Raw genomic sequence first — 24,709 nt, 5'->3', positions numbered from 1 at the left:
TGGTAAGACTCACAGAGAGAGTCAGTGGTGGAACGGAGTTCAGATCCACATTCTTCCAACTGCAAGCACAGGGCATTTTCCACTAATCAGTGCACTAACCCAAGAAATCTAATTTTTCCAAACATTTAAAATGATGCTATGGCCATCTGAGTAAAACCACTTTTGGCCTCTACTTCTGATTCCTCATTACCAGCCTACCATTGTTTATCTGATATGGGCAGCAGAATTAAGATGTAATGAAGTCTAACAGAACCCCTCATTACCTGTGTAGATACAGTAGTAACAGAGATGGTGATATCGTTTGAATGTTTGGGCCCTTCAAGTCTCATGTTGAAATGTGATCCCCAGTGTTGGAGGTAGGGCCTGCTGGGAGGGAGGTGTTGGCTCATCGGGCAGATCCTTCCTGAATGGCTTGGTTCCCTCCTCACAGTAATGGCTGAATTCCTGCTCTCTTCACTCACTGAGATCTGGTTGTTAAAGTGTGATACTGCCCCCGTCTCTCTCTTGCTTCCTCTCTCACTATGTTAGATGCCAGCTCCCCTTTGCCTTCTGCCATGGTTGTAAGCTCCCTGAGGTCTCACAAGAAGCAGATGCTGGTGCCATGCTTCTTGGACAGTCTGCACAACCATGAGTCTAATCACCCTTATTTCCCTATAAATTACCCAGCCTCAGGTATCCCTTTATTACAGCAATGCAAATTGGACTAATACAGATGAAGAGATAAAGTATTAATTTAGAAGATGTTTATATACATATATATATAAATATATATATATACATATACATATGCATATATATGTATATATGTATATATGTTTAACATTCTCACTGAGACTGGGAGGTGTTAGAGACACATAATTGAAAACGAAATCTCCCCCCAACCAAGAAAACTTCTCCACGAAGGTAGAAGAGAAAGAAATACTATTATTACACTTTAATTTCCGGGGTACATGTGCAGAACGTGCATTTTGTTACATAGGTATCCACACGTCTTGGTGCTTTGCTGCATCTGATCCTCCCATCAACTACACTAGGTATTTCTCGTGTTATCCCTTCCCAATCCCCCCACCCCTGCCTGTTCCTCCCCACCCCTCCCCCACCACCCACAAGCCCCAGTGTGTGATGTTCCCCTCCCTGTGTCCATGTGGTCTCATTGTTCACCATCCACTTATATTTTAGAAAAAAATATTATGTTTTAAGTTCTGCAATACATGTGGAGATCATGTAGGCTTGTTCAATAGGTATACACATGCCATGGTGGTTGTTACTTCATCCATTGCCCCGTCATCTACATTAGGTATTTCTCCTAATGCTATCCCTCCCCAATTCGCCCACACCCTGCTATTCCTCCCCTAGCCCCTCAGCCCCTGGGCCCCAGTGTGTGATGTTCCCCTACTTGTGTCTGTGTGTTCTCATTATTCAGCACCCACTTATGAGTGAGAACATGCAATGTTGGGTTTTCTGTTCTTGTGTCAGTTTGCTGAGAATGATGGTTTTCAGCTTCATCCATGTTCCAGCAAAGGACATGAAGTTATTTTTTATGGCTGCACAGTATTCCATGGTGTATGTGTGACATATTTTCCTTGTCCAGTCTATCTATGATGAGCATTTGGGTTAGTTCAGAGTCCTTGCTATGGTAAACAGTGCCACAATAAACATATGTGTACACGTGTCTTTATAATTGAAAGTGTTATAATCCCTTGGGTACATATCTAATAATGGGATTCCTGGGTCCAACAATATTTCTATTTCTAGATCCTGAAGGAATCACCACACTGTCTTCCACAATGGTTGAACAATTTACACTCTCAACAGCAGTGTAAAAGCATTCCTGTTTCTCCACATTGTCTCCAACATCTGTTGTCTCCAGATTTTTTAATGATTGCCATTCTAATTGGCATGAGATGGTACCTCAAAGTGGTTTTGATATGCATTTCTCTAGTTATCAGTGATGATGAGCTTTTTTTTTCATGTTTGTTGGCTGCATGAATGTCTTCTTTTGAAAAGTGTCTCTTCATCTCTGTCACAAAATTTTTTGCCCATTCTTTTGGTTGCCAGTTCACTCTAATGCTAATTTCTTTTGCTGTGCAGAAGTTCTTAAGTTTAGATCTCATTTGTCTGTTTTGGCTTCTGTTGCCATTGCTTTTGCTGTTTTAGTCATGAAGTCCTTGCCTATGCTTATGTCCAGAATGGTACTGCCTAGGTTTTTTACGGTGTTAGGTCTTATCTTTAAATCTTGAATCCATCCGGAGTTGATTTTTATATAAGGTGCAAGGAAGGGATCCAGTTTCAGCTTTCTGCATGTGGCTAGCCAGTTTTCCAACACCATTTGTTACCTAGGGTATCCTTTCCCCATGGCTTGTTTTTGTCAGGTTTGTCAAAGATCAGACAGTTGTAGCTGTGTGGTGTTACTTTCGAGGCCTCTGTTCTGTCCCGTATGGTCTACATTGGTACCAGTACCATGGTGTTTTTATTACTGTGGTCTTGTAGTACAGTTTGAAGTCAGGTAGTATGATGTCTCCATAATTGTGTGCTTAGGATTGTCTTGGCTATGTAGGTTCTCTTTTGGTTCCGTATAAAGCTTAAGGTGTTTGTTTTCCAATTCTGTGAAGAAAGTCATTGGTAGCTTATGGGGATAGCATTGAATATGTAAATTATTTTGGGCAGTATGGTCATTTTCACAATATCGATTCCTCCTGACCATGCGTATGAAATGTTTTTATATCTGTTTCTGTCCTCTCTTATTTTCTTAAGCAGTGGTTTGTCCTTCTTTTGGAAGAGGTCCTTCACATGTTTTGTTAGTTGTATTTCTAGGTATTTTATTCTCTTTGTAGCAACTGTGAATGGGAGGTCACTCATGATTTGGCTCTCTGTGTGTCTGTTGCTGATGTACAGGAATGCTCATAATTTTTGCACATTGTTTTTGTATCCTGAGACTTTGCTGAAGTTGCTTATCAACTTAAGGAGATTTGGGCTGAGACAATGGGGTCTTTTAAATATACAATCATGTCATCTGCAAATAGAGACAATTTGACTTCCTCTTTTTCTAATTGAATAACCTTTATTTCTTTTAGCATGAAACCAAAGTGAGATGCACTTCTCAGGAAATCAGCTCAGCAGTTGCAAAGACAGAAAAAAAAAAAGACCAACTCTCACCTTTTTATATAAAAAGCAGATACAACCTTTAACATACAAATTCTCAAGGTAAGCAATAACTTGTCCTCAAGGGGACTTTACAGTCCCATTTGTCACACACCTTTCATTTTAAACGTTCTTAGCAATTGGGGTAACCGTCTCTGTTAGACAATTGGCTTTTCCAAAGAAAAAAATAAACTTCTTATGTCTTTATAAAAGGAGGTTGTCTTGCAACTTGGAGTAAGATACCTGCGGAACATACCCTCCCAGCCTCCTACTGAACCTGAGAAATGGAGGTGTTATCTTCCTTGATAATTTTCAAAGTGATGATTCCCAGGCTTTCAGAACAGCATCTTTGGGTCTTAAAATTAATGAGACTAAGTTATCTTTTAAGACTATTTACATACATTTCAATATGACAAAGATGTACAAGCTTTCTAAAATAAACGCCCTAAGCAAAAGGTGCTTCTTTTCTTATTTTTAACATGGAGAATATATGAGTCAGTTAGTAATTATAGGCTTCTAACAAAATACTACAGATTGGGTAAGTTAAACAACAGATATTTATTTCCTCACTGTTCTTGAGGCCGAAAGTCTAAGACGAAGGTGCCAGTGGGGTTGGCTTTTGGTGAGACTGCTCTTCCTATCTTGGAGACAGTTACCTTTTCACTCCCTCCCATGTGGCCTTTTCCCCATGCACAGGGAGAGAGATCTCTTGTGTCTCTTTCTCCTCTTAGAAGAACACCAGTCTTATCACACTGAAGCCCAATCCTTGTCATCTCATCTAACCTTAATTAACTCTTTAAAGGCCCTCTCTTCCAATAAAGTCACACTGGAGGGTAGGACTTCCACATGCAAATTTAGTGTGGGGCACAATTCAGTCCTTTACATAGAGTCGAGCTTCTTATTTTTAGTTGGCCTTTGTCCTTATGGGAATAACAAGCCAGGCTGAGTCCTTCTCATCATGGGGCATGTATTGGAAGAAGAGATGATGAAAAGCAAGTACATTTATCACTTGCAAGTAATAATCAAGGAAAGAAACAGTGATGAGTGAAGGCCCTTGGCTCAAGGATGAGAAGATACCTGTGAGCTCCTGGTTAGCCAGGTAGTAAATCAAGCATTCCTGATGATTTGGAAAGAATGGAGCTAGAAAAACCAATTCAGGAAAGCAGAATCATCTAGATAGTCAGTGATATAACTAAGTCGTATGTACTATTTAGGCCATCGATCAATAATTTATCAACATTCCACTTACATATTAGCTCATTTGTTTATGCACTTAACATTTAATCACCCCTAGATTCATTGTACACATCAGTATGGCTGAAAACTACCCAGATAATTTTTTCCTTCCTGCAATCACTTACTACCACTGTAGATTTTATGAAACTATTAATCAGGTTTGAACTTAGATTTCAATTTCAAGCTGTTGTCATGTTGATTTTACACAAAGAATTATGAGGTGACATGTCAGAATTCTCTTCCTACCAGTACAGTTCACAAAACCCATGAAACATTTATATGGCTTGAAGCATCATATGTGCTCAGTTTATGGTGAGAAAACAGTTATCTGCATTTCTTCCCAGTTTTAAAAAAAACAACCATCAACTAATTGAAAAAGCATAACTCACTCAAAATAACTGAAAGATGGTCTAAATAAATTTACAAGATTATGTAGTCTGATAACATCCACAGATAGATAGTAAACTTACATCGAAGGAGTTTGGGATGAGTCTTCACTCATGAAGTACTGAGTTTCAGAACTCAGTACTTCCCTATTCTCAATGTATGGCCATTCTGTTGGTAGGGTGGATTTTCATCACTGGAAGCAGATGTTACACTGCTCCTCCCGTCAGGCAATCTGGCTTAGAGGAAGGCAAGTGAAGGCCAGATGAGACTGAGCCTGCACCCAGCTCCCCATGCCCATCCAACCCTCTGATTCTCTACCCTGCGCATCTTGAAGTCAAGTTAGGTATGTTTTAATGACTGTCATAGTTTAAAGAGATGAAAGCGATGATGATTCATTGTGCATTTGTTAAACCAAGTTTCAGACATGATTAACGTGGGCCCTGGACACCAAGCATGGGTGAATTATTTTAGTCTCAGGAAGACAGGTTTTGTAATGTATTTTGTATTAGGCAGAATGAGAAAGTAGAGAGATTGGAGAGTCCTAGATAAGCTCATAGAGAATGGGTAGGACCCCACTGGCACCTTCTCACCCTTCTCCTGACCAGCAGACTGCTGGTTAATCACGGCTTTGTTCTCGCCTAGCTTCCTACGTGGTTCATCAGTGGCAGTGAGGCACAATGCATTATCTGCTGAAACACAAAGAAAATGCTGATGCATTTCACATTTATTTCCTCAAGTCAATTGAACTTTCCCCTAAAATACGGTCACATTATTAATTACTTTAAATCTTGTCTTTGCCACATATTATGTGTAACATTGAGTAAGCAATTTAACTTTTCTACGTCTCATTCCCTCATCTGTAAAATGAGGTTGACAATAGTGTCCCCTGAGGGTGGTTGGTGAGAATATTAAATAAATCAATATATGTAAACCTCTTAGAACCATGCCTAGTGCATAACAAATACTTCATAGAAAGATTCTTTGTTATTTTATTTTATTTTCCACAAGTTATTGGGGTGTGCAGGTGGTATTTGGTTACATGAGTAAATTCTTTAGTAATGTGTGAGATCCTAGTGCACCCATCGCCTGAGCAGTATACACGGCATTGTATTTGTTGCTTTTGTCCCTTGTGCCTCCCCCCCTCCACCAAGTCATCGAAGTCCACTGTGTCATTCTTAAGCCTTTGTGTTCTCATAGCTTAGTTCCCGCATATCAGTGAGAACATACAATATTTGGTTTTCCATTCTCGAGTGGCTTCACTTAGAATAAGTCACCAATCTCATCTAGGTTATGGCAAATGCTGCTAATTTATTCCTTTTTTGGCTGAGTAGTATTCCATCATGTATATGTATGCCAGTTTCTTTATCCACTCATATATTGATGGGTATTTGGGTTGGTCCCATGATTTTGCAGTTGTGAATTGTGTTGCTATAAACATGCATGTGCAAGTATCTTTTCTCAAATAATGACTTTTTTTCTGAGTAGATATCCAGTAGTGGTATTGCTTGATCAAATGGTAATTCTACTTTTAGTTCTTTAAGGAACTCCGCCCTGTTTTCCGTAGTGGCCGTACTAGTTTATATTTCTTCTAGCAGTGTAGAAGTGTTCCCTAATTGCCACAACCATGCCAACATCTACTGTTGTTGTTGTTGTTTTTACATTCTTTGATTATGACCATTCTTGCAGGAGTAAGGTGGTATTGCATTGTTGTTTTGATTTACATTTCCCACATCATTAGTGATGTTGAGCATTTATTAAATTATTTGCTAGCCATTTGTATGTCTTCTTTGGAGAATTGTCTATTCATGTCTTAGCCCACTTTTGGATGGGGTTGATTGATTTTTTCTTACTGATTTGTTTGAGTTTGTTGTAGATTCTGGATATGAGTCCTTTGTCAGAAGTATATATTGTGAACATTTTCTCTCACTCTGTGAGTTAACTGTTTATTCTGCTGACTGTTATTTTTGCCATGCAAAAGCTCTTTAGTTATCTCTCAGCTATTTATCTTTGTTTATATTGCAATTGCTTTTGGGTTTTTAGTCATAAAATCTTTGCCTAAGCCAATGCCTAAAAGGGTTCTTCCAGTGTTATCTTCTGGAATTTTTATAGTTTCAGGTTTTAGGTTTAAGTCTCTAATCTGTCCTGAGTTGATTTTTGTATAAGGTGAGAGATGAGGATTCAGCTTTATTCTCCTACATGTGGCTGGCCAGTTATCTCAGCACCATTTGTTGAAAAGGGTGTCCTTTCTCCACTTGATGTTTTTGCTTGCTTTACTGAAGATCAGTTGGCTGTAAGTATTTGGTTTTATTTCTGGATTTTCTATTCTGTTCCCATTGATCTATGTGCCTGTTTTTATACCAGTACCATGCTGTTTTGGTGACCATGGCCTTATAGTTTGAAATCAGGAAGTGTGATGCTCCAGATTTGTTCCTTTTACTTAGTCGTGCTTTGGCTATGTTGGCTCTTGTTTGTTTCCATATGAATTTTAGAACTGCTTTTCTTGAACTCCCGACCTCAGGTGATCCACCCGCCTTGGCCTCCAAAATGCTCGGATTACAGGCATGAGCCACCACGCCCGTCCTTAGAACTATTTTTCTAACTCTGTGAAGAATGATGGTAAAATTTTGATGGGAATTGCATCGTGTTTATACATTGCATGTATTTGTACATTGCAGTATGCTCATTTTTACAATATTGATTCTACCCATCCAGGGCCATGTGATGTGTTTTCATTTCTTTGTGTCATCTATGTTTTCTTTCATCCGTGTTATGTAGTTTTCCTACTAGAGGTCTGTCCACCCTTTTGTTAGATATATTCCTAAGTATTTTTTTTTTTCTTTTTTTTTTCTTTTTTGGCGGCAATGGTGAAAGGGTTTGAGTTCTTGATTTGGTTCTCCATTTTGTCACTGTTGGTGTATAGAAGAGCTGATTTGTGTACATTAATCTCGTATTGGGAAATCTGCTAAAATATTTTATCAGTTCTGTGAGCTTTCTTGGGGAGTCCTTTGGGTTTTCAAGGTAGATGATCATATTGTTAGCAAACAGAGACAGTTTGACTTCCTCTTTATCTGTTTGGATGCCCTTTATTTCTTTCACTTGTCTGATTGCCCTGGCTAGGATTTCCAGTACTATGTGGAAGAGGAATGGTGAGAGTGGCCATCCGTGTCTTGTTTCCATTCTCAGGAGGAATGCTTTCAACTTTTCCCCATTCAGTATTCTGTTGGCTGTGGGTATGGCATAGATGGCCTTTATTACATTAAGGTATGTCCCTTGTGTACCGATTTTGCTGAAGGTTTTAATCAGAAAATGATGCTGGATTTTGTTAAATGCTTTTTCTGCATCTATTGAGATGATCATGTAATATTTGTCTTTAATTCTGTTAATGTGGTACAGCACATTTATTGACATGCTTATGTTACCCCATTCCTGCATCCCTGGTATGAGTCACTTGATCTTGGTAGATTATCTGTTTGATATGTTGTTTGATTTGCTTAGCAAGTATTTTATTAAGAATTTTAGCATGTATCTTTATCAAGGACATTGCTCTGTAGTTTTCTTTTTAGTTGTCTCCTTTCCTGGCTTTGATGCTGGCTTCATAGAACGGATTAAGGAGGGTTCCTTCTTTCTCTGTCTTGTGGAATAGTGTCAAAAGGATTGCTGCCAATTCTTCTTTGAATATCTGGTAGGATTCTGTGGTGATTCCATCTGCTTCTGAACTTTTTATTGTTGGTAATTTTTAATTTACCATTTCAGTCTTGCTACTTGTTATTAGTTTGTTTGGGGCATCTAATTCTTTCTGATTGAAGCTAAGAGGGCTGTATTTTTCCAGGAATTCATCCATCTCTTCTAGCTTTTCTAGTTTATTTCTGTCAAGGTGTTCGTAATAGCCTTGAGTGATCTTTAGTATTTCAGTGGTGTGAGTTGTGATATCTTCCATTGTGCTTCTCAGTGAGGTTATTGGGATGTTTCTCTCTTCTCTTGGGTAATTCTGCTAATGGTCTACCAGCTTTATTTATCTTTTCAAAGAACCAGCTTTTTGTTTCATTTATCTTTTGTATTTTTGTTCGTTTGTTTCTATTACATTTAGTCTGGTGTTGGCTATTTCCTTTCTTCTGGGTTTGGGTTTGGGTTTGGTTTATGTTTTTCCTCTCATTCCTTGAGGCACGACCTTAGATTGTCTGTTTGTGCTCTTTCAGACTTTTTGACGTAGGTGTTAAGGGCTATGCAGTTTTCTCTTAGCACCTCCTTAGTTGTAGCTCAGAGGTTTTGATAGGTTGTGTAATTTAAATATGTCATTGAGTTTGACAAATTTTTACATTTCTATCTCAATTTGCTTTGGGACCCAGTGCTCTTTCAGGAGCAGGTTATTTAATTTCCATGTATTTGTGTGGTGTTGAAGGTTCCTCTTTGAGTTTATTTCCAGTTTGATTCCACTGTTGGTATGATAGAGTGCTTGATATAATTTCAGTTGTCTGAAACTTCCTGAGGGTCGTTTTATGGCCTATCATATGGTCTATACTGGAGAAAGTTCCATGTATTGTTGAACAGAATGTGTATTCTGTGGTTGTTGGATGAAGCGTTCTGTATATATCTGTTAAGTCTATTTATTCCAAGGTATAGTTTAAATCCATTGTATCTTTCTTGACTTTCTGTCTTGATGACCTGTCTAGTGCTGTCAGTGGAGTATTGAAGTCCCCCGCTCTTATGGTGTTGCTGTCTACCTTATTTCTTAGGACCGTTCGTAATTGTTTTATAAATTTGGGAACTCCAGTGTTAGCCGCATATATGTTTAGGATCGTGGTATTTTCCTGTTGGACAAGGCCTTTTACCATTATGTACTATCTCTCTTTGTCTGTTTTAACTGCTGTTGCTTTAAAATTTGTTTTGTCTGATCTAAGAACAATTATCCCTGCTCAGTTTGGTGTCCTTTTGTATGAAATGCCTTTTTCCAGCCTTTTACTTTAAGTTTCTGTGAGTCCTCATGTGTCAGGCAAGACTCCTGAAGGCAGCAGATGGTTGGTTGGTGAGTTCTTACCCATTTTGCAGTTCCGCATCTTTTAAGTGGAGCATTTGGGCCATTTACATTCGATGTTAGTATTGAAATGTGAGGTATCATTGCAGTCATCATGCTCTTTGTTGCCTGCATAGTCTGTGTTGTTTTGTTTTCGCTTTTTACCTTGTAATTTTGTTTTATTGGTTTTGTGTGATTTATGCGTTAAAGAGATTCTGTTTGCGTGTGATTCCAGGATTTTGTTTCAAGATTTAGAGCTCCTTTTATAGCGGTTCTTGTAGTGGTGGTTTGGTAATGGTCAATTCTGTCAGTGTGTGTTTGTCTGAAAATGACTGTATCTTTCCTTCTTAAATAATGCTTAGTTTCACTGGATGCAAAATTCTTGGCCGCTAACTGTTTTGTTTGAGGAGGCTGAAGATAGGACACCAATCCCTTCTAGCTTGTAGGGTTTATGCAGGTAAATCTGCTTTTAATCGGGTGACTTTGGTTTTACAGGTTACCTGGTGCTTCTGTCTCACAGCTCTTAAGAGTCTTTCTTTCCTCTTAACTTTGGATAATTTGATGGCAATATGCCTAGGCAAAGACCTTTCTGTGATGAATTTCCCATGTCTTCTTCATGCTTCTTGTATTTACATGCCTAGGTCTCTATCTGGGCCAGGGAAGTTTTCCTCAGTTATTTCCCTAAATATGCTTTCCAAACTTTTAGAATTTTCTTCTTTCTCAGGAATACCAATTATTCTTAGGTTTAGTCATTTAACATAATCCCATAATTTGTGGAGGCTTTGTTCATAATTTCTTATTCTTTTTTCTTTGTCTTTGTTGGGTTGGGTTAATTCAAAGTCCTTATCTTTGAGCTCTGAATTTCTCTCTTCCACTTGTTCAATTCTATGGCTGAGACTTTCCAGAGCATTTTACATTTCTAAAAGTATGAACAAATTTTCCTGAATTTTGGATTTTTTTTTTTTTCTTGAAGCTGTCTGTTTCCTTTAATATTTCTCCATTCACTTCTAGTATCATTTTTTGGATTTTTTTTCCCACCCCCACAGGGCTTTGCCTTTCTCTGGACCCTCCCTGAGTAGCTTAACTAACCTCCTGAATTCTTTTTCAGGGGAATCAGGGATGTCTTCTTGGGTTGAATCCATTGCTGGTGAACTAGTGTGATTTTTGTGGGGTGTTGACACGCCTTGTTTTGCCATATTACCAGGGTTGGTTTTCTGGTTCTTTCTCATTGGGCTAGGCTGTGTTAGAGGCAAAGTCTAGGGCTGAAGGCTGTTCTGATATTTTTTGTCCCATGGGGTGTTCCCGTGGTGTAGTGTTCTCCCTGTTCTCCTGTGGATGTGGCTTCCTGTGAGCTGACTGCAGTGATTGTTGTCTCTTCTGGATCCAGCCACCCAGTGAGTCTATCTGGTTCTGGGCTGGTACTGGGGATCGTTTGCACAGAGTCCTGTGATGTGAACCATCTATGGATCTCTCAGTTGTGGATACCAGTGCCTGTTCCGGAGGAGGTGGTGTAGGGTGCAGCAAACCCATGAGGGTTCTTAACTTTGTTGATTGAGAGGTCTATGTTTGTGCTGATTGGCCTCCTGCCAGGAGGTGGCACATCCCAGAAAGCATCAGCTGTGGTATTGTGGAGAGAAACCATTGGTGGGTTTCTCTCCCAAGATTATATGCCCTTTGTCTTTCCCTACCAGGGTAGGTAGGGAAGGACCGTCATGTAGGGCAGGGCCAGGTGTGTGTGAGTTCAGACTCTCCTTGGGCAGGTCTTGCTGTGGTTGCTGTGGTGGGTGGGGATGAGACTCCCAGGTCACTGGCATTGTGTACCTAGGATTATGGCTGCCTCTGCTGGATCTTGCAGGTTGTCAGGGAAGTGGGGGAAAGCTGGCAGTCACAGGCCTCACCCAGCTCCCAGGAAACCTGAAGGGCCAGTCTCACTCCCACAATGCCCCCTGCAGCATCCCTGAGTCTGTTTCCAGGTGAATGACGAATCAGGCTCGGAAACTTGCCGGAGGGTTTCCTTCTTTCAGCTTCAGCTTCTCCATTGGGGACGTTTTCCACTTCCACAGCTGGGTCTCTCATAGTATTTGGGGTGTCTCTGGGGTCCTGAGGAAAGAGTCTGTTTCCTTCAGAGGGTCTGTCAGTCATCTCAGTATTGCTGGTTTGTTCTTGGAGTCAATCTGGAGCAAAAATTCACAGTGGAAGCCTCCACATGCTGCTCTGACTGGAGCTGCCACCTACTCCTGCCTCTCGTCTGCCTTGATCCATAAGTAGATTCCTAATTATGGAATTTGTGATTATTTTAAGTTATTTAAGGCAATTGTGTTCAGATCTTATTTTGCCACTAAAACTGCCTTGGAAATACGTTCTCTGCCACTCATGCTAACAGTGGTTATAGTGACACAATGGCATAACAGTTTCTCCAGAAATAATTCAGAATTCTCGGACAGTTTTTATTTGTGTCATTCTTTGGTTTATTTGGACAGATTCCGTTTTCCCGTGAATTACATTTGATCTTGTACAGAAATGTAACCAAATAATTGGAAAGTAATTTTCTATTCATTATACTAGTTATTTAATCTCTTAAATGATTATATAAAATAAATTTCTTCAGAGCATAAGAAATAGTGCATATAAAAATGCCTTTAAGAACTTGAAAAAAAATGTTTTCCAGAGGAGTTTTGGTTGTCTGCTTTAGCTTGGTTTGTTTTTACTAAGCTCATCGGTAATTTCTGTCCAACACCCAGCATGACGGAGTCTAGTTGAGTTGGACAGGGTTTGTGTACTGAGTCTGAAGGTTAAAATCAAAAATACATGTTGACTTCCATCTCAGAGGAGGTTATATGAACCACAAAGTTGTATGTTTTTCATGGCGTATAATATGCTTGTCCCAAGTGTGGGTATTCTTTCTACCAAAAGCACTACATTAAAAAGGATCATTTCTATATCCCATGCCAAACATGCCTCCCTGTGAATTTTAGATGACTCATTTCCCACAAGGGAGGTGGCTATGGAGGCCAGCTTTGTTGTTTTTAGTTTCATGGGATTTTCTTCCAGGAACTGGAATGTAAAGAGTATGGCCATGATGCAAACTTAAATGACGATAAGTCCCAGGCTTGCTTTGAGGAGTTACCACTGATATGCATATGCACACACCCACGTGCAACAAAAACTTCAGAGGCCGAATGACAGCACCAGCAGCTTTATGTATGACCCTGATTGGAGGCACTGCACAGGTGTGAGAACTGGGGATATTGTTTGGATGTTTTGTCTTTTCTGACTCTCATGATGACACGTGATTCACCCAGTGTTGGAGGTGGGGTCTGGCGGGAGGTGTTTGTGTTATGGGAGCAGATCTCTCGTGAATGACTTGATGCCCTCCCCAGGGAAATGAGTGATTTATTGCTCTATTAGTTTAGCTGGTTAAGAGTCTGGGACCTCCCTCTTCTCTTGCAATGTGAAACACCAGCTTCCCCTTTGCCTTCCACCACGAGTAAAAGCTCCCAGAGGTCTGACCACTAGTTGAGCAGGTGGTGGTGCCATGCTTGTATTGCCCGCAGAACTGTGAGCCAAAGAAACCTCTTTTCTGAATAAGTTACCCAGTCTCAGATATTCCTTTACAGCAATACAAAATGGACTAACACAACTGGGAAGTCCCATCCTTGGGAAGAGCTGTCCCTAATCTTTTTGACAACAGAGACTGGTTTCCGTCTTGGGCAGCTTTACCCCAAAACCAGTTGGGATGGTTTTTGGATGAAACTGATCCACTTCAGATCATCAGGCAATAGTTAGATTCTCATATGGAGTGCACAAGCTAGATCCCTCACATGTGCAGTTGACGACAGAGTTTACGCTCCTGTCAGAATCTAATGCTGGCTGATGTAACAGGAGGCAGGTCTCAGGTGGTAATGCTCACTTGCCTGCCACTGACCTCCTGCTGTACAGCCCAGTTCCTAGCAGGCCGCAGACCAGTCTCAGTCCACGGCCTGGGGAGTTAGGAACCCCTGCTCAGGAAGGTCAGAGCCAAAGACAATTGTAGTGCCAGCAAAGAATTCTACCAGGTGCATCAGGAGATGGCTTAACACCTTTGGAATCCAGGGTCCTCTGGTAGAAGGACATTCTACCGAACCTGCAGGCCAACGTTTCTGTGCATGTAAGGGGCTTATTTTAGGTAGCCCAGGGGTTGTGGTCCTCCACTTATGAACCCCAAATATGTCTGGGGTAACATATGGAAGGAGAGGGAAGATTGTTGGGCATGGAGAATTGCCTCTGAGATGCTACAGAAGAGGCAAGAGAGTCACCCCTGTGTAACACATAAAAATTACGATAAAGAATTGAATTTTGATCTTTTTCATGGACTGGTAATCTACACGACACATACTAAGAATGTAAAATATTTGAGTAAATTAATTAGTAAATACTGTATTCACATAATGTAAGAGATGAGGAGACTACTAACATTAATGATAATTTCAGGCGTTAAAAAGCAAGTATGTACGTATTTTATTCTGAGGGTCTAAAAATACATTATGTCCAGCTAATAATGTAAAAAATTTTCCAGTTCTACCTAATTTTGATGGAGGACAATAATGACTTTTTTTTTTTTCCAAAATTGAGGCATTAAATGTGTTCCAGAAATACGGACTTTGTCTTAATATTTTACCAATGATATAATCGTTTGGGCTACCTAATGAAAGACTATGATGCCTTTTTTTTTTTAGATGTTTACATAATAGAAGGGAGTCTAGCTTTTAGACAGGGCAAAATTGTCCATGAATATTTTGTAAGACTCCTAGAATGAGTGGAAGATTTTAACCTCTAAGGTCCTTTTGTAATTCTAAAATTCTATGATATTGAAGTGGGATTTAAAAGTTGAGTGAAAAGCTGTTCATGTACAGGGAGAGTTCGATGCTCTCCAGAGGCACATCCAGGCGCAGCACATATGATTTGGGTGGATTAAAGTTCTGTTGAATCAACCTGAGGGAAGCAACACTAGTAAGGGTTGAAGTTTTCTCAAAAGAATTCAATCGATATTGATTTAGTTCAAGCACCGTAAAATTTAAGTTGTAAAAACTGAGTCAATTTCTATTAATTTGATGTCATAACTTTTACTGAGCATTCTAAATTTTCTATCTTTTTAAAAGAAAACCTGGGCTCTTTCCATGTCAGAAAATAGTTTAAGCAAAAAGATTGAGCTCTGAGTGTTTATATGAAAATATTCATGCACTTGTTGTCTAGCCGGCACTCAGGAAATGTTAGCTGTATTGTACTGAGGCACAAACATGTATTTGACAAGAGTTTGCTTTCCTTCAGTCACTGCAGGAGTATTTGTTTTGTTTATTTCTCTACCCTGGAAACCTGGTACTCAACAAGTATTAAACGGAAAATCGGCAATTGTGCTGTGGTAAAATAATAATAATAGAGTAAAATACTATTCTAATCATATTCTACTTTCCCCACCAAATTTCCCATAATAATCATACATTTCAGTAATAGCTCACTTTACTTTAGCAAATATGTTCATATTCATGACAGCATCTGGTCGCACCTATATAGGTAGATAAGTATTCTCATTCTCATCTTATGAATGGCGGAAAAACAGAGGTTCAGGGAGATTAAATAATCCCATTAGTGACTAGGATACACATCCCTACTTCAAGATTCCCTGCTGAGGACATTTCTAATAAACATGAGGGTTTATGCCAGCTTCAGAGTACAGATCAAGAAAAGAGAAAGGCTGAACAATTTCTTCTCCATTTGATGACATTTTGCTTGCTTTTGCTTTGACTTTGTGTCTTCTATAAACCTGCAGTGTAATCTCTATTTCTTCAGTACCTACTTGCAATCATTGTTACATTTTTATGTTATTTGTGAATAAAAATGGTAAGAACTATTTCTTTCACTCCAGTAAGACTATCCAACTTTCTAAATGTAAGATATTTCCAAAGACACTTGTTCATGATGGATCTAGGGCAGGGGGAGGAGAGTCAAGAAAGCGATTGTTCCTATAGTAGTAAAATGTTCCAACGAATGGAAAGACATCGTTGTCTACGTGGTTTTTGAAATTTCCTTTAAGAAGCTTGCTTCAGTGGTTAGCTGTGCAGTGAAAAATTCTTCCCCACGTATAAACAAATTTTCTCTCAGTCTGTGTGAAGCCTATTACATCACATATTTCTGGTCTGTATGGAAACGAAGGACATCTGCTTCTTTGCTTCTTGAGTAGTACTTAGAACATTAAAAAATTGCATTCTCCTCACTCGTCTTTCCTCCGACCTCTTCCGAAGAATTGCACTACAACTTGAAGAGAGTAGTCATTACCTAGGCCACTGAAATTAAAGACATTAGGAAGATTAACCTCTTCTCTTGCTTTTGTAGTAATTGTTTTAAGTACTTTGTTTTTTTTAGGAAGAATTTTTTTAGGTCTAAAATAGCAAGTATATGACCATTTATTAACCTCTTATTCAACCAGGTGATTTGGAACAAAGAGAACAATGGACACCATTCTTCCTCCAGAATAGTTTATGATCTAATTTGGCAGGGCACAATAAACAAGTGTGGTACAGTGAGAGAGTCATTTCATGGTAATACATATTTGTGTGAGAACGTGGCAGGTCCGGGACTGTTTCTTGATCTTATCTAAGTGAGACCTCTCTCAATTCTGCAAGAATAGTATTGTCATCTAGGGAACACTGTGAGGAAAAGGTGTATCTAGGGAGGGATTTTAACGGAGGCATATGATTTAGGAATTAGAGGATTTTTCCATGAACATCAAAAGGTGTCACCAAAGGCAAAGACGTATGAATGAGCAAGCTGTATTCAGAGTGTAGGGAAGTGGGCCACATAAGCTGGAGTCGAAGGTCCAATTTGAGAACAAGATGAACTCAGCTAGCTTATGTTAGATTATAGGGGGCCTTTGAGATTCCTTTGCCCCTGTGGTACTGTCCTATTGCTAAATGCACAATAATTTTCAGATTTTAATGTTCCCTGTAACTCACTTTTTTGTACCTGATTTTTCAGATATTTATCGATCAATAACATGTCTGAATTATGTGCCAAATCAGTGTTTGGTTTCTATCTTTTCTATACAAATTGTGTTTTACCTTTGAAAACAAGTCTTTTTTGCTCTGCATTGATCCCTATTTTATTTATTTATTAATTTTATTGTACTTTAAGTTCTGGGATACACGTACAGATCTTGCAGGATGGTTGTAAAGGTGCACACGTGCCATGGTGGTTTGCTGCCCCCATCCCCCCATCACCCACATCTGGCATTTCTCCCAATGTTATGCCTACCCAGCCTCCCCACTCCCTGCTGTCCCTCCCCTAACTCTGCACCCCCCAACAGAACCCAGTGTGTGATGTTCCCCTCCTGTGCCCATGTGTGCTTATTGTTCATCACTCACCTGTGAGTGAGAACATGGGGTGTTTGGTTTTCTGTTCTTGTGTCAGTTTGCTGAGAATGATGGTTTCCAGATTCATCCATGAACATATGTGTGCATGGGTATTTATAATAGAATGATTTATAATCCTTTGGGCATATACTCAATAATGGGATTGCTGGGTCAAAATGAATTTCGATTTCTAGATCCTTAAGGAATCGCCATACTGTTTTCTACAGTGGTTGAACGAATTTACACTCCCACCAACAGTGTAAAAGTGTTCCTATTTCTCCACATCCTCTCCAGGATCTGTTGTCTCCAGATTTTTTAATGATCACCATTCTAACTGGCCTGAAATGGTATCTCAGTGTAGTTTTGATTTGCATTTCTCTAATGACCAGAGATGATAAGCATTTTTTCAGGTATTTATTAGTCTCATCTATGTCTTCTTTTGAAAGGTGTCTGTTTATATCCTTTGTCCACTTTTGAATAGGTTCGTTTTTTCTTGTAAACCTGTTTTAGTTCTTTGTAGATTCTGGATAGCAGTCCTTTGTCAGATGGGTAGGTTGCAAAATTCCTTTCCCATTCTGTTGGTTGCCAGTTCACCCTAGTGATTGTTTCTTTTGCTATGCAGAAACGCTTCAGTTTAATTAGATCCCATTTGTCTATTTTGGCTTTTGTTGCCAGTACTTCTGATGTCTTAGTCATGAAGTCCTTGCCTGTGCCTATGTCCTGAGTGGCTTTGCTTAGGCTTTCTTCTAGGGTTTTTATGATGTTAGGTCTTATGTTTAAATCTTTAATCTAACTGGAGTTAATTTTTGTATTAGGTGTAAGGAAGGGGTCCAGTTTCATTTTTCTGCACATGGCTAGCCAGTTTTCCCAACACCATTCATTAAACATGGAATCCTTTCCCCATTGCTTGTTTTTGTCAAGTTTGTCAAAGATTAGATGGTTGTAGATGTGTGGCATTACTTCTGGGGTCTTGGTTCTGTTCCATTGCTCTATATCTCATTTTTGGTACCAGTACCATGCTGTTTTGATTACTGTAGCTTTGAGAATGGTTTGAAGTCAGGTAGCGTGATGCTTCCAGCTTTGTTTATTTTGCTTATGATTGTCGTTTTATGGGCTCTTTTTTTTGGTTATATATGAAGTTTAAAGTGTTTTTTTTTTTTTTTTTTTTTTTTTTCCTAGTTCTGTGAAGAGGGTCAGTGGTAGATTGATGGGGATAGCACTGAATCTATAAATTACTTTGGAAAGCAGGGCCATTTTAACCATACCGATTTTTCCTGACCATAAGCATGGAATGTTTTTCCATCTGTTTGTGTCCTCCCTTATTTCCTTGAGTAGTGGTTTGTAATCCTCCTTGAAGAGGTCCTTCACAGCCTTTGCTAGTTGTATTCCTAGGCATTTTATTTTCTTTGTGGCAATCGTAAATGGGAATTTACTCATTATTTGGCTCTCTGTCTTTTACTGGTGTATAGGAATGCTTGTGATTTTTGCACATCGATTTTGTATTGTGAGACTTTGCTGAAGTTGCTTAGCAGCTTAAGGAGATTTTGGGCCGAGACAATGGGATCTTCTAAATATACAATCATGTCATCTGCAAATAGAGACAATTTAACTTCTTTTTTTCCTAATCGAATACCCTTTATGACGTTTTCTTGCCTGATTGCTCTAGCTAGAACTTCCAATACTATGTTGAATAGAAAGGGTGAGATAGAGCACCTTTGTCTAGTGCCAGTTTTCAAAGGGAATGCTTCCAGTTTTTGCTCATTAAGTTAGATGTTGGCTGTGGGTTTGTCATAAATAGCTTTTTTTAATTTTGAAATGTGTTCCATTGATACCTAGTTTATTGAGAGTTTTTTTTTTAATTTTTTTTATTTTTTTATTTTTATTTATTTATTTTTTTTTTTAGCATCAAGGGCTGTAGAAGTTTGTTGAAGGCCTTCTCTGCATCCTTTGAGATGATGTGTTTTTTTTTTTTTCTTTGTTTATGTGATGGATTACATTTATAGATTTATGTATGCTGAACCAGGCTTGCATCCCCGCGGTGAAGCCTACTTGATTGTGATGGATAAGCGTCTTGATGTGCTGTTGGATTCAGTTTGCCAGTATTTTATTGAAGATTTTTGCATCAATGTTCATCATGGCTATTGGCCTGAATTTTTTTCTTTTAGTTGTATGTCTGCCAGGTTTTGTCTGAGGATGATGATGGTCTCGTAAAATATGTTAGGGAGTATTCCTTCTTTTTGTATTGTTTCGAAGCGTTTTAGAAGGAGTGATATGAACTCCTCTTTGTACATCTGGTAGAATTCTGCTGTAAATCCATCTGGGCCTGGAATATCTTGGTTGGTAGGCTATTAATTACTGCCTCAACGTCAGTCCTTATTGTTGGTCTATTAAGGGATTAACTCCTTCTTGATTTAGTCTTGGGAAGGTGTAAGTGTCCAGGAGTTTATCCATTTCTTCCAGATTTACTGGTTTATATGCATAGAGTTGTTTGTAGTAATCTCTGATGGTAGTTTGTATTTCTTTGGAATTGTTGGTGATACCCTTTTTATCATTTTGTATTGCATCCATTTGAGTCTTCTCTCTTTTCTATGTCATTAGTATGGCTATCTTGTCTATTTTGTTGACCTTTTCAAAAAACCAGCTGCTTGATTTACCGATTTCTTGAAGAGTTTTTCTTTGCCTCTATCTCCACTTCTGCTCTCATCTTAGTTACTTCCTGTCTTCTGCTAGGTTTTGAACTTTTTCTGATCTTGCTTCTCTAGCTCTTTCCATTTTGATGATAGGGTGACGATTTTACATCTTTCCTCACTTCCAATGTGGGCATTTATTGCTATAATTTTTCTCGTAGTCACTGCTTTAAATGTGTCTCAGAAATTTTGGTATGTCGTGTCTTTGTTCTCATTGGTTTCGAAGAACATCTTTATTTCTGCCTTCATTTCATTGTTTATCCTGTTGCTGTTCTGGAGCAAATTGTCCCGGTTCCACGTACTCGTGTCGTTTTGAGTGACTTTCTTAATCCTGAGTTCTAATTTGATTTCACAGTGTTCTGAGAGATTGTTAGGATTTTCGTTCTTTTGCATTTGCTGAGGAGCGACTTACTTCCAATTATGTGGTCAGTTTTAGACTAGGTATCATGCAGTGCTGAGAGGAATATATATTCTGTGGATTTGGGGTGGAGATTTCTGTAGATGTCTGTTAGGTCCACTTGGTCCAGATCTGCGTTCAAGTCCCGGATATCCTTGTTGATTTTCTGTCTTGTTGATCTGTCAAATAGTGACAGTGGAATGTTAGTCTCCCACTATTATTGTTTGGGAGTCTAAGTCTCTCTGTGGGTCTTTGAAAACACCGCATGTTCTCACGCATAGGCGGGTGTTGAACAGTGAGAACACATGGACACAGGGAGGGGAGCACTACGCACTGGGGTCTGTCGGGGAGAAACAGGGGAGGGACAGCAGGGGGTGGGTAGTTGGGGAGAGATAGCATGGGGAGAAATGCCAGATACAGGTGAAGGGGAAGAAGGCAGCAAATCACACTGCCATGTTGTAGCTATGCAACAATCTTGCATGTTCTTCACATGTACCCCAAAACCTAAAATGCAATTTAAAAAAAGGGAGTATTCCTTCTTTTTGTATTGTTTCAAAGAGTTTTAGAAGGAGTGATCTGCTTTACGTATCTGGGTGCTTCTGTATTGGGTGCATACATATTTAGGATACTTAGCTCTTCTTGCATTGATCCTTTTACCGTTATGTAAAAGACCTTGTCTCTTTTGATCTTTGTTGGTTGAAAGTCCATTTTATCAGACCAGGATTGCAACCCCTGCTTCTTTTTGCTCTCCATTTGCTTGGTAAATCTTCTTCCATCCCTTTATTTTGAGTCCATGTGTGTATTTGCACATGAGATGGGTCTCCTGAATTCAGAACAACAAAGGATCTTGACTTTTTATCCAGTTTGTCTGTGTCTTTCAATGGGTGCATTTAGACCATTTATATGTAACATTAATATTGATACGTGCCAATTTTATCCTGCCATTTTGTCACTGGTTGGTGGTTTTGCCCGTTAGTCGATGCAGTTTATTCGTTATGTCCTTGGTCTTTACCTTTTGATACGTTTTTGTAGTGGCTGGTAGTGGTTGTTCCTTTCCGTGTTTAGTGCGTCTTTCAGGAACTCTTGTAAGGCAGGTCTGGTGGTGATAAAATCTCTCAGCAGTCGCTTGTCTGTAAAGGATTTTATTTCTCCTTCACTTATGAAGCTTAGTTTGACTGGATATGAAATTCTGTGTTGAAAGTTCTTTTCTTTAAGGGTGTTGAATATTGACCCCCACTCTCTTCCGGCCTGTAGGGTTTCTGCTGAGAGATCCACTGTAAGTCTAATGGGCTTCCGTTTGTTGATGACCCAACCTTTCTCTTTCTAGCTGCCCTTAACATTTTTTCCTTCATTTCAACCCCGGTCAGTCTGATGATTATGTGCCTTGGGGTTGCACTTTTTGAGAAATATCTTTGTGGTGTTCTCTGTATTTCCAGAATTTGAATGTCAGCTTGCCTTGCGAGGTTAGGGAAGTTCTCTTGGGTAATATTCTGAAGTGTGTTTTCCAGCTCGGATTCATTCTCCCTGTCACATTCAGGTACGTCGATCGTGCATAGATTTGGTTTCTTCACATAATCCCATAGGTCTTGTAGTCTTTATTCATTTTTGTTCTCTCTTTTTTTTCCTCTAATTTGGCCTTCTCATTTTATTTCATAGAGTTGATCTTCAATTTCTGATATTCCTCCTTCCACTTAATTGATTAAACTACTAAAATTGGCGTGTGCTTTGTGAAGTTCTCCTGCTGTGTTTTTCAGCTCCATTAAGTCGTTTATGTTCTTCTCTAAGCTGGTTATTCTAGTCAGAATTTTGTCTAACCACATTTCAAGCTCAGCGCCTGGATTGTTGAGTAAATTTATCAATCGGAACTTTCATAAACCTATTGTTTTGAACTAATTTTATTACCTGAACTGGAAATTGACACACAAAATTGACAGTGCATGGAAAAGATGATAAGCAGTTTTCTAGAATTAAAATAGAACGTGATCTTTACTTACTCAAAGAATGCTCATCTCAAGGGGACAGAGATCACTCGTTTTGACTGCATGAGCTACGGGAGGTAGAGACAACTTTTTGAAAATACAGAGCTAAAACTGTCCGTGTTTTGAATGCTAGACAAGATTTTCAGAATACACAGCTAAAACGGTCCCCACTTTAGCTCTGTATTTTGAAACAGTTGTGTGCTCTTCAAAGAGAAAGTTACATTTGCTGTGACTTTGGCTTTGAGGGGAAATGGGATGATGAGTGAGAGGGTGGTCACTGAAACCAGCTCATTTCACACTGACCACTGAGGCCACATCTCTCAGGTGAGAAGCAAAGTGAGAATATGAACCAGACACATTCTCCTTAGAGACAATGAGCCAAAGACAGGTCCGATGGAATCTAATGTCTTTTCATGATGACATCAATCACATCAAGCTCTCGTTAAGCCATTGAAGTGTCACACTGGGTCTGGGGGAGGCGGTGCACACTGTGGAATTACACGTCCGAAGATTTGGATTTGATTTCCAGCCCTCTGCCAGTCAGTCTGCCAGGAACTTTCAAGCGACAAGCCTTAGACGAGGCCATTTCTGTCTCTGATTCCAAATTCTTTCACAGGGATTTATGTGGGCCTTAAGGCCCACTAAAAAAAGATCCCTCTTCCGGCTTAGTGCCTACTTTATTGATTTGATTTGTTAATCTGGACTGAATACACATTTGGTTTTGGATTGACTCTATTACCTCTCCTAGAAATTAACACACAAAACTGACAGCTGATTGACAAGATGAGAAGCAGTTTTCCAGAATTCAAATTGAACTTAATCCTTTCTTAATAAAAGAATGCTCAATTCAAGGGGACAGAGATCACTAGTTTTGACTTCATGAGCTATGGCAGGTAGAGACAACTTTTTGAAAATACACAGCTAAAACTGTCCGTACTTTGAATGCTAGACAAGTTTTTCAGAATACTGCTGTGTATTTTTAAAAGTGGTGTGCTCTTCAAAGAGAAAGCTACTTTTTCTGTGACTTTGGGTTTGAGGGGAAATGGGAGTCCTCTTCAGTCAGCAGGGACGACACCTGAGTCCTTTGCAGTCCTTTTGTCTGCCTCTGAGGGTGAAATGAGAGTGGTCACTGTCATCATGAGCCGTGTCTGAAAGAATTATTCACATTTCCTACGAGAATAGACGGCTGAAATAGAGAAAGGCGTGTGTTTTTTTGGAGCATGGACTGGTTCAAAGCCCACCTCAAAACACTAAGTATTTTGCTGAACACGAGAAGTGGTGTGTGCGGCCTGTGTTTGGGTGTTTTTTGTGTCACTGTGTGTGTGTGTGTGTGTGTGTGTGTGTGTGTCTGTCTGAGGGTCTGTGTGTCTGTGTTTCTGTCTCCATTCCTGAGCAGCAAATCTTTTTTCCTCTTTTAGCATGTTACTCAGAATTGTGGATGAAGCCCAGCACTCCTGAAAACACTATACATGTATGGTTGAAGGAAATTTTCTTGATGATGAGTGAGAGGGTGGTGACTGAAACCAGCTCATTTCCCATTGACCACTGAGGCCACATCTCTCAGGTGAGAAGCAAAGTGAGAATTTGAATCAGGCACATTCTCCTTAGAGACAATGAGCCAAAGACAGGTCCGATGGAATCTAATGTCTCTTCATGTTGACATCCATCACTTCAAGCTCTCCTTAAGCCATTGAAGTGTCACATTGGGCCTGGGGGAGGCGGTGCACCCTGTGGAATTACACGTCCGAAGATTTGGATTTGATTTCAAGCCTTCTGCCAGTCAGTCTGCCAGGCCCTTTCAAGTGACAAGCCTTAGGCGAGTCCCTTTCTGTCTCTTTCCCGATTCCTTCACAGGGATTTATGTGGGCCTTAAGGCCTACTGGGAAAAGATACCTCTTCTGACTCAGTGCCTGCTTTCTTGATTTGACTTGTCAATCTGGAGTTGAATACACCTTTGATTTTGGATTGATTCTATTACCACTCCTGGAAGTTAACACACAAAACTGACAGTTGATTGACAGGATGAGAAGCAGTTTTCCAGAATTCAAATAGAACTTAATCCTTTCTTACGAAAACAATGCTGAACTCAAGGGGACACAGATCACTCGTTTTGACTTCAAGAGCTATGGCATGTAGAGACAACTTTTTGAAAATACACAGCTAAAACTGTCCGTGCTTTGAATGCTAGTCAAGTTGTTCAGAACACACAGCTAAAACGGTCCACGAATTAAGTGATTTAGTATTGGCATTTTTGAAAATATCACAGCTTGGGGGTTCATTTGTATTATATTCAAAAAAACAACTAAGAGTCGTATTTGTATTTTTGAAAATAACACAGCTTGGGGGAGTATTTGTATTATTTTCCGAGATACAGCTCAGGGTTGTATTTGTATTTTTGAAAATAACACAGCTTGGGGGTGTATTTGTATTATTTTCAAAAATACAACAGAGAGTTGTATTTGTATTTTTGAAAATAACACAGTTTG

General features: G+C 39.4%; 1 long non-coding RNA gene across 2 annotated transcripts in view; it reads left to right on the top strand.

Moving 5' to 3' along the window:
* LOC141583642 (uncharacterized) overlaps positions 1-23,783 on the top strand; it is a 28,641-nt gene extending 4,858 nt beyond the window's left edge. The window contains exons 2-4 of one of the 2 annotated variants that reach the window (XR_012516400.1): positions 3,075-3,204; positions 4,943-5,107; positions 23,642-23,783. This is a non-coding gene — a long non-coding RNA (uncharacterized LOC141583642). The remainder of the gene's footprint in view (positions 1-3,074; positions 3,205-4,942; positions 5,108-23,641) is intronic. The other variant, XR_012516401.1, reaches the window with a different exon arrangement.
* The last annotated feature ends 926 nt before the right edge of the window (positions 23,784-24,709 follow it).

This window comes from Saimiri boliviensis, chromosome 2 (assembly GCF_048565385.1).
Source record: "Saimiri boliviensis isolate mSaiBol1 chromosome 2, mSaiBol1.pri, whole genome shotgun sequence".
NCBI lineage: Eukaryota > Metazoa > Chordata > Mammalia > Primates > Cebidae > Saimiri > Saimiri boliviensis.
The sequence above is the reverse complement of the archived record's forward strand: the minus strand, read 5'-3'. Positions and strand labels throughout refer to the sequence as shown.